The following is a 10,773-nucleotide window of genomic DNA, read 5'->3' on the forward strand; positions in this document are numbered from 1 at the left end:
GTGATCAGAGGTCAAGGCCCAAAAACATGTTATTTGCTTTAGGTTAGAACATCATGGTAGCTCAGAGATTGGAGATAAAGGGCATGGACAGTGAGAGGTTAAAGTTAGTAAAAACATGCATGCTAAGCAGCCAAAGATAAGAACTGAAACTGTAATAAAACGCTGCCTGAAATTATGGATCAGAGAACATTTGGAGAGTGGCCAAGCTGTGATATTTCTGAATGTTCCAGGCCCATATTTTTGCAAATTAAAGGCTTTTCATCTTCTTGAAGAATTCTCCGTGTCTGTGTCATCTTATCCTAACTTTGAGTCTTGTAAACCACGACACCTTCAAGCTATTAAACTCGCCATCAAACAAACTCTGAACTATGACAGCCGATTGCACTTTATTTGTTCATTTATGTGTGTGTATATATATGGGCTATGCTATATAGACCATGGAACTGTTCTGTATTTAAGCTTACAATACTCTGTTGTGCTGCAGCAAGCAAGACATTCTTTGTATTATCTGGGACATATGACAATAAACTATCTTGACATGACTTGACGACGTGGAAGTTTCGACGACCGGACATCAGAATTAAACACAGCGCGATGGGCAGAAATTGAACCCGTATCAACCAGACGAAATATAGAAACAAAGAATTGCAGATGGAGGTTTACACAAAAGACAGGCACAAATTGCAGGGGTAGTTCAGCGGGTTAGGCAGCATCTCTGGAGAAATAGGATGGAAAGTGTCTCGGGTCAGGACTTTCTTTAGACGGAAGACAGTCGTGCTCAACATTGGACCAAGCGGTTCCATCGGCGAGTGGGGAACGGAGCCGTCTCTAGTGCCGTGTGACTGTGTGGCTCTACCACAGTCCAGCTGCTGTTTTGCGACAGCAAAAACACAATAGGGCTCGCAATTTCGGTGACATGCGTTTATAAAATGGAAAGCGCCTCGTATGAAATAATTCAATAGGACTCTGTACTTGAATAAGTGACTGGATAGCGGAAATCATTCAGTGATATAAATGTCCGAAGGTAGAAGGAAACGTAACGGCTCGAAGATTGAATTACGCAAATCTTGGCAGAATGCACAATGGTTCCTCGTTAGTATTGTGGTTAGTATCCCCGCCTGTCACGCGGGAAACCGGGGTTCAATTCCCCGACGGGGAGACGGTATTTTTCTTTCCAATGTAACCGGAAATCCAGATCGGATTTTGGACATTTCGATTAAGAAATTGTGACAGCAACAAAGAATCAGATGTTACATAAAAATATTGAAAATAGGTGCAGAAGTAGGCCATTTGGCACGTCGAGCAAGCACTGCCAATATATATGATTTTGGCTGATCATTCGGGATGAGTACTTCGTTCCTGCTTGCGCCAAATATCCCTTGATAGCTTTAAGAGCAATACCCCCTGCATCCCAAAGACGTGCCGGTTTGTAGATGCATTGGCTTCTGTAGATTGCCTTAGTGTGTAAGTTACGAGCGGTTTCTCACATTCTAAATGTAACCGGAAGTCGAGGTCGACGCACCCAATAGTAGAAAACATCCTCTCCACATCCACTCTATCCAGCCCTTTCACTACTCGATCAGTTTCAATGAGGTCCTCTCTCATCCCTCTAAACTCCGGTGAGCAGCGGCTCAGATTATTGTATAACCCACTCATTCCTGTGATCATTCTCGTAAACATCCTCTGGTCACTCTCTTTCTTCAGATATGGGGCAGAACATTATTCCCAATACTGTAAATGCGGCATGACCAGCTCTTTATACAGCCTTAGCATTACAGCCCTGTTTTTGCATTCTAGTGCTCGAAAGTAAGAAATAAAGGAATAAGGTTCAGAATGAGAAATCAAGAAAATGAGATAGAGAGAAGGAGAAAATTGGTAGAGAGAAGTGGTGAAATATCGGTCGAAAAGAAAGTAAACTCAACTGATTTCAGGAAGGCATGTCTACAAAAACAGGGAGGTAATGCCGAGGCTCTATAAGGCGTTCGTACGGCTGCATTTGGACTATTGTAATGCATTTTGGGTAGCATATCTGAGTAAGGATGTGTTGGCACTGGGGAGCGTCCAGAGGAGGTTTACAAGACTGATCTCAAGAATGTGCAGATTAACTTATGATGAGCATTTTTCGGCACTTGGCCTGTCGTCGATGAAGTTTAGAAGAATGAGGGGAGACATAATTGAAACATGCAGAATAGTGAAAGGCTTGTATAGAGGTGATATGGGGAGGATGTTTCCACAAGTGGAAGAGTCTGGGACAGGAGGTCATAGCCTCGGAATTAAAGGAGGTTATTTTAGTAAGTAGATGAGGATAATTTGGTTTTAGCCAGATGGTGGCGAATCTATGAAATTATTTGCCACAGAATGCTGCAGAGGCCTTCAGTGGATAATTCTAAGGCAGAGAGAGATAGATGTTTGATTAGTCCATGCGTCATTGAAGCATAGAAACATCGAACATATTTGCAGTAGTAGGCCATTCCACCCTCCGAGCCGGCACCGACATTCAATATGAACATCGCTAATCTACCAGAATCCATACCCTGTTCTTGCTTTACCTCCATTCCCCTTGATTCCTTTAGCGCTAAGAGCTATGTGGCGGAGGTTATGGGGAGAAGGGAGGTGACTGGTGTTAGGAGGAAGACATAGATCTGCCATGGTAGAAGCAAAATGCTGGAGTAACTCAGCGGGTGACGCAGCAGCTCTGGAGAGAAAGAATGGGTGAGTTTTCGGGTCGAGACCCTTCTTCAGACTGCCACACCTGCTGAGTTACTCCAGCATTTTGTGTCTACCTTCGATCTAACATGCATCTGCTGTTCTTTCTTATTCATAGATCAGCCATAATTGAATGGCGAAGTTGACTTGATGGGCTGAATGGCCCAATTCAATTATTATCATTATGAAGTATTACCTTATGAAGAAAGAAAGCAAACCCTAGAAAAATAAAGTATATGAGGTGAGAAATGAAAAAGGCTAAATCAGTAAAAGAAGCCCAAACGCAATGAACATTTGCATGAAAGCAGAGTGGCGCAGCGGAAGCGTGCTGGACCCACAATCCATAGGTCGAAAGATCGAAACAATTATCTGCTATTCCATCCATGGATATTTTGAAATATCCTGACCCAAATATCCTATCCCAGTCTAAAGAACAGTCTCGACCCGAAACATCGCCTGTTACTTCTCTACATATATTCTCCCTCGCCCGCTTAGTTTCTCCGGCCTGTTTTGTCTACTTACAAATTTCTCTTAGCTTGGGGGGGGGGGGGGGAACCATATTTCACTGAAAAGTTTCGCTTCATTGCATCATTTAATTAATTTTATCGGTCAATCATTGGTTGACATAATGATCCAGGCCGTACTCGACTACTGAGCTATTCAATATATTCTTTGTTGTATGAAGAGAGTTTTGCATTTTTGGAATTCTCTGCCTCAGAAGGCAGTGGAGGCCAATTCACTGGATGCATTCAAACGAGAGTTAGATAGAACTCTTAGGATTAGAGGAACCAAGCGATACGGGAAGAAGGCAGAAACGGGTTAATGATTGTGGATGATCAGCCCTAATCACAATGAATGGCGGTCTTGGCTCGTGGAATGGCCTACTCTAGCACCTATTGTCTATGTATCTAGGATGTTTCTTTGTGCAGAACAGAGATGGGTAATATATGGTCGGCATGGACGTCCTTGGCTGAAGTCCCTGTTTCTGTGTAGTCCATAAAATAGGACAGAAGGAAGTCCATGTCGGAAAGTAGCGAGAGAGTGGAACACTGAATAAATAGTTTAGAAAGGAACAGCAGATGCTGGCTTAAGCGGAAGATAGACACAAAAAGCTGTAGTAACTCAGCTGGACAGGCAGCATCTTCGAAGAGAACAACTGGGTGACGTTTCGGGTCGGGACCCTTCTTCTGACTGATAGATAGCTGACGGAACTCGGTGTGAACCAATCGTCGGGACATCTTGGGATGTGACTGAGTTTGCCGAGGGTATGTGCTGGAAGCTGCACCGAACCGGGTAAAGGCGCGGCATGGGATTACATCCCTGATCCACTGACCAGCTCACAGGGAATAATCTATCTATATATTACTAAAACTCTCATCTTGAGCACTTCCTGTCTGCGTTGTAATTAAATTTGCGCAAAAATGATCTCCATAGCGCGACGATTTTTCACGACCTTACCCAGCATTCTCCTCTGCTGAAATTCAAATAAGTTTTGTTCCGATCGCTGAAATAGTATAGAAGTTATTAAGGTTTTGAACGTTCACCCCCCCCCCCCCCCCCCCCCCCCCCACCACCACCACCCTCCCTCACATCACCTCCTCCCCCATACAACCCTCCCCCACCTCCCGCAACCATCCAACGGGTCGCACTTAGTCTAGTAATTAATTAAATGGTGATTAAATCCCTCGTCACAATCAACGAGAATCATCGAAGTGAATGTTTTCATGAAGGGGGCTGGGGAAGGCCGCTCGGTCCCTCGAGGTTTGCACAGTTCGTGTTCTTTCACGGGTTCATTTCAAGAAGTTTCGACGTTCCGACATCAGAATTATGCACAGCGCGATGGGCAGTAATGGAACCAGTATCAAGCATACGCATTGTAGAAATAAAGAAGTGCAGATGCTGGTTTACACCAAAGACAGGCACAACTTGCAGGAATATGTCAGCGGGCTAGGCAGCACCTCTGGAGAAATAAGATGGATGGCGTTTCGCGTCAGGACCTTCTTTAGACGGAAGTCAGTCTTGCTCACCATTGGACCACGCGGTTCCATCGGCGTGTGGGAGCGGAACCGTATCCAGTTCAATGTGAATGTGTGGCTCTACCACAGACCAGTTGCTGTTTTGCGACAGCAAAAACAAAATATGACTCCCAATTTCGATGATATCCGTTTATAAAAGGAAAAACGCTTCGAATGAAATAATTCAATAGGAATCTGTGCTTGAATTAGTGATTGGATAGCGGAAGCGACCGAGACCGCACAAATCAGCCAGTGAGATAAATGTTCGGAGGTAGAATGAAACGTAACGTCTCGAAGATTTAATTATGAAAATGTGGGTAGAATGCACAATGGTTCCTCGTTATTATAGTGGTTAGTATCCACGCCTGTCAAGCGGGAGATCCGGGTTGAAATCCCCGACGGGGATGCCGTATTTCTCTTTCTAAATGTAACGGGAAGTCCAGATCGGATTTTGACCATTTTGATGAAGAAATGGTGACAGCAACAAAATCAGTTGTTACATAGAAACATTGAAAGTAGGTCCAGAAGTAGGCCATTTGGACCTTCGAGCAAGCACTGCCACTCAATATGGTCAATTGCTGATTATTCCGGATGAGTACTCCATTCCTGCTTTCTCCTCATTCCCATTGATAGTCTTAAGAGCTACACCGCCCTACGTTCCAAAGACGAGCCGGTTTGTAGAATAATTGGCTTCTGCATATCGCAATGTATGACCGGTATATCACTTTCTAATTCTAACCGGAAGTCCAGGTCGGATTTTGAACATTTTGGTTAAGGAATGGCGTCAGCAACAAATAATTAGTTGTTACATAGAAAAATAGAAAATAGCTGCAGGTGTAGGCCATTTGGCCCGTCGAGCCATCACTGCCATTCAATATGATCATGGCTAATCATTCAGGATGAGTACCCCGTTCCTGCTTTCTCCCCATATCCCTTGATAGCTTTAAGAGCTATATCCTCCTACATTCCAAAGACGTGCCGGTTTGTAAATTAAATGGCTTTTGTAAATTGCCCTTAGTTTGCAGGGTACGAGTGATCGCTGGTCGGTCCGACTCCGTGGGCAGAAGGGCCCGTTAGAAAGTTGTATATCAAAAGTAAAGACTAAATTAAGCTCACCTCTTTGAGAATCCTGGATTTATCTCTAAAGTTTGCTGCGAGCCAGAGGCATCTGAAACTGTGCAAAGGGTTGGAATGATATTTTCATTGAATATTTGGTATGAACAGAAATGAGTACAGTACATCAACAGGCCCATCGGCTTACCATATCATAAGGTAATAAGGTCATAATATCATAAGGGATAGAATTAGAATTTGGCCCATCAAGTCTAATCCGCAAATCAATCAGGGTTGATCACTCTCACAATCCTAACCCCATTCTCATGCTTTCTCCTCATAACCACTGACACATGTACTAATGAAAAATCCATCTATCGCCACGGCCTTATGAGGCAAAGAATTCCACAAATTCACCACACTCTGACTAAAGAGATTTCACCTCGTCATCTTCCTAAAGGAACGTTGTTTAATTCTAAGTCTCTGCCCATGGATCCTGGACTCGTCCACCAGTAGAAAACATATTATCCACATCAACTCTATCCAGGCCTTTCACTACTCGGTCAGTTTCAATGAGGTCCCCCCTCATCTTTCTCAACTGCACTGAGTAGTGGCTCAGTTCAATATATGTTAACCCACTCATTCCTGTGATCGTCCTCGTAAACCTCTTCTGGGCCCTCTCCGGTACCAGCGCATCTTTCTTCAGATATGAGGCAAAAAAATGTTCACCATTCTCTAAATGGGTCCTGACCAGCTATTTATACAGCCTTAGCATTACAGCCCTGTTTTTGCATTCTAGTGCTCAAAAGTATTAATAAGGGAGTAAGGTAGAGAATGAAAAATAAAGACAATAAGTTAGAGAGACGGAGAATATTAGAAGAGAGAAGTGTAGAAATATCGGTCGTAAAGAAAGTAAACTCAATTTATTTCATGAGGGTCTTTCGACAAAAGCATGGAGGTAATGCTGAGGCTCTATAAGGCGTTCGCAAGGCTGCATTTGGAACATTGTGAGCAATTTTGGGCATCATATCTGAGGAAGGATGTACTGGCACTGGAGAGCCTCCAAAGTAGGTTTACAAGAATTATCCCAGGAATGAGTAGGTTAACCTAAGATGAACATTTGTCGGCACTTGGAGTTTAGAAGAATTAGGGGAGACCTTATTGTAATATACTGAATAGTGAAAGGCGTGCATATAGTGGATGCAGAGGGGATGTTTCCACTAGTGTGGGAGTCTGGGCCTGGAAGTTATAGCATCATAATTAAAATACGTTGTTTTAGGAAGGAGGCGATGATAATTTTGTTTTAATCACAGGGTGGTAAATCTATGGAATTCTTTGCCAAGGGAAATTGCAGAGGTCGTAAGTGGATATGTCTATGAACGAGAGATAGACTTTTGATTAGTCCAGGTGCCATGAAGCATAGCATCATAGAAAGTAGTTGCAAGCGTAGGGTATTCGACCTTCCGATCCGCACCACCATTCAATATGATTATGGCTGATCTTCCAGAAGCCATGCCCTGTTCCTGCTTTCCCCCCAGGTCCCTTGATTCCGTTAGCGCTAATAGCTATATGTCAGAGATTATGGGGGGGGGGCAGGTGAATGGGGTTAGTAGGGAGAGATAGATCAGCCATGGTAGACACAAACCACTATGGATGAGGCAGCATCTCTTGAGAAAAGGAGTGGGTGAGGTTTAGGGTCAATACCCTTCTGCAGACTGTCTCATCCGCTGTTACTCCAGCATTTTGTGTCTACTTCAGATTTTCCTAGCATCTGCAGTTCTTTCTTACACATTGATGAGTTCTTTCTTACACATAGTTCAGCCATAATTAAATGACAGAGTAGACTTGTTGGGCCGAATGGCCCAATACTATTATCACTTATGACCTCATTACCTTATGAATAAAGAAAGCAAACCCCAGTAGACGAAGCGGTGCGAAATGAAAACGGCAAAATCAGTAAAAGGAGCACAAACGCAAAAAAACATTTGCATGAAAGCAGCGTGCTGGGCCCATAACCCAGAGGTCGATGGATCGAAACCATCCTCTGTTATTCTTTCCATGGCTATTTTGATATATCCTAACCCAAAAATGATATCCTAGTCTGAAGAACAGTCTCGACACGAAACTTCGCCTGTTCCTTCTCTCCATAGATGTTGCCTCGCCCACTGAGTTTACCCAGCAATTCAATGGAAAATTAGACTTAATGGGATCATTTTTTAAATTTTATTGGTGAATCAGTGGTTCACATAATGATCCAGGCCTACTCGGCTACAGACCTATTCATTATATTCTCTGCTGCGTGAAGAGAGTTGCGAATTTGTGGAATTCTCTGCCTCAGAAGGCGGTGGGAAAAAAACGTATGTAAACAAGAAGAGGTCGGGGGACTTTCACTTCCGAATTGTATGTATTATTACTGGGCAGTGCATATTAAGAATATAATTTATTGGCTGGATAGTTCTACCCAACATACAGAATGGATAAAAATGGATAAAGAGGATTGTCATCCTTGTAATATAGGAACGAACCTCTTCTCCCAGAAAAAACGGAATAACACAATATATAAGAAGAACCCAATTATATATGGTACAATAAGAATTTGGAAACAAAAAAAATTATCTTTTAAATTAAGAAATGTATCATTGTTAATGCCAATAGCGAATAACCCTTTATTTAAACCATCTCTTATTGATAAAACATATAACCAATGGGAAAGTCTCGGAATTAGAAGGATCGGGGATATGTACGATATGGTAAACCTACTATCATTCCAACAATTACAATTAAAATTTAAACTGAAAAACAACCAATATTTTAAATTTCTTCCGTTTTGCGATTTCATGAAAAAATATATACAAGGATATCAAAAAAATAACTACTGAATTATTGGAAGAAACAATGAATATTGAAGCTGACTCACAACAAATAATATCATATTTATATAATAGTATTCTAAATATAGACCTACCATCGACAGAATGGATGGAAACGGGAACTAATGATAAAAATTACGACGGTTACATGGGAAAAGTACATGATATATATCCACAAATGTTCGATTAATGTAAGACATAATCTAATTCAATTTAACATTTTACATAGATTATATTATTCAAAAACAAGATTGAACAAATTGTATCCAAATATATCCACCAATTGTGATACATGTCTATCCCAAAACGCAACTATAACACACTCATTTGTTTCATGCATAAAATTTTATAGATTTTGAAGTGATATTTTGGAAATATTTACAAAATTATTCAAGATAAGAATGGAACCTAATACTGAAATGATTATATTTGGAGTAATGGAAGATGGGAATAAATTGAACACATCTCAAAATTTATTTTTCAACTATGGTTTAATAATAGCAAAAAAAATAATACTTACATTTTGGAAAATATACATCAATACCAACGCTTAAAATGTGGATTGCAAGTATGCTGGACACCGCACATCTTGAAGAAATGCGATTCCTGCTAATGGATAAATCAGACCAATTCATAACGAGTTGATCTCCATTTGTCGTATTTTTGGAATCATATGGTGCAACACAATTGTAAAAACTAACTGTTTCAGGACTGGACGAGGGATGGTCAAAATTATAAACAATGAACGGGGTACTGATTGTGGATGATCAGACATGATCACATTGAATGGCGGTCTTGGCTCGAAGGGCCCCGTGGCCTACTCCTGCAACTATTGTCTAAGTATCGATGTATCGATATATCTAAGCTGCTCTTTGGTGCAGAACAGAGATGGGTAATGTATAGTCGGCACGGACGTCCTGGGCCGAAGTAGCTGATTTTGTTTAGTCCATACTAGAGGCTCAGTTCATGATATGTTAATCCTTTAGCGGCACCTAGTGGTGAAGTTGTGTATTCAGAACCCTCGGTCGGGACTGTAAGTATGTTCAGTAGCTGGTGCTCCTCATGACGACAGAAGCTTAGATCCTTTATTCCTAACCAAGTACACGTGTTGTTCGAGTGTTGTTTCGCAAATAAAGCACATTATGCTCTACCTGCCTGGTCTCAGTACAGTGGTGACCCAGTCGATCCGAAAGTTTTTCGGGTCGGTTATTATGGACGCCGAGAACCTCGACACCAACCCGGCCCAGCAAAATGCAGTTTCGCTAAAACTGCCCGTGTTCTGGGCAGTACACCTCGTGTGTTGTTCCAGCACATTGAGGCCCAATTTCAAATTCGGCAAATTGTGGCTGATTCGACTAAATATTTCTATATGGTGGGCACGCTGAAGCAAGAAACCGCCGCCTGATAGCTTCCTTACCTTCGACATCCGCCTGCCGACAACAAGTATGAGGGCCTCAAGGCACTAGCACTGCCTACTTTCGGGCTCAGCCGCCACGATCGAGCCGAGAGGATCCTGCACATGGACGGCCTTGGTGACCGCAAGCCGTCTGTACTGTTGAGCGAAATGCTTTCATTGATGGATGGTCACCACCCTTGTCTTCTTTTCGAGCAGGAGTTCCTCGACCAGATGCCCGACGACATCCTCCTCCTCCTCGCCGGTAGCGACATCGCCGATCCCCTGCAACTGGCCGACCCAGCGGACTAGCTGTTGTTCACCAAGCAACAGGACGGCGCTACCATCAGCCGGGTGTCTACTGCTTCGCGACGGCCTTGACGGTCCGTTCCACCTTCTACCGATTCCAGTAAGGGGTTGGTGCAGGGGGCGGGTATTCTGAATTCTCAATCATTGCGATCTCTTATGAGGCATTGTACAAGGGGGACGTCTTCTATCTGAACAGGAGAGGAAGTAACATCCTGGCAGGTTTACGAGTCATACTAGGAATATTTTAAACCAGATTGGCATGTGATATGCAGAAGTGGGGCTGCTGAGCGCTAGAAGTTGTTGTAATCAAATTCAGTAGATAACGTAGGCAGGAGCTCGGCACGGAACAAGGAAGCACTTTTACATTAAATTGCGTTTATTTCAATGTGAGAGGCCTGACGGGTGAGGTGGAGGAACTCAGGGCGTG

The 10,773-nt window shown here is 42.8% G+C and overlaps 1 non-coding gene across 1 annotated transcript; it reads left to right on the forward strand.

Annotated features, from left to right (window-relative positions):
• Positions 1-1,087: 1,087 nt before the first annotated feature.
• Positions 1,088-1,159, forward strand: trnad-guc. Its single transcript has one exon. It is a non-coding gene; the product is annotated as a tRNA-Asp (tRNA).
• The last annotated feature ends 9,614 nt before the right edge of the window (positions 1,160-10,773 follow it).

This window comes from Amblyraja radiata, chromosome 37 (genome assembly GCF_010909765.2).
Source record: "Amblyraja radiata isolate CabotCenter1 chromosome 37, sAmbRad1.1.pri, whole genome shotgun sequence".
NCBI classification, from domain to species: Eukaryota; Metazoa; Chordata; class Chondrichthyes; order Rajiformes; family Rajidae; genus Amblyraja; species Amblyraja radiata.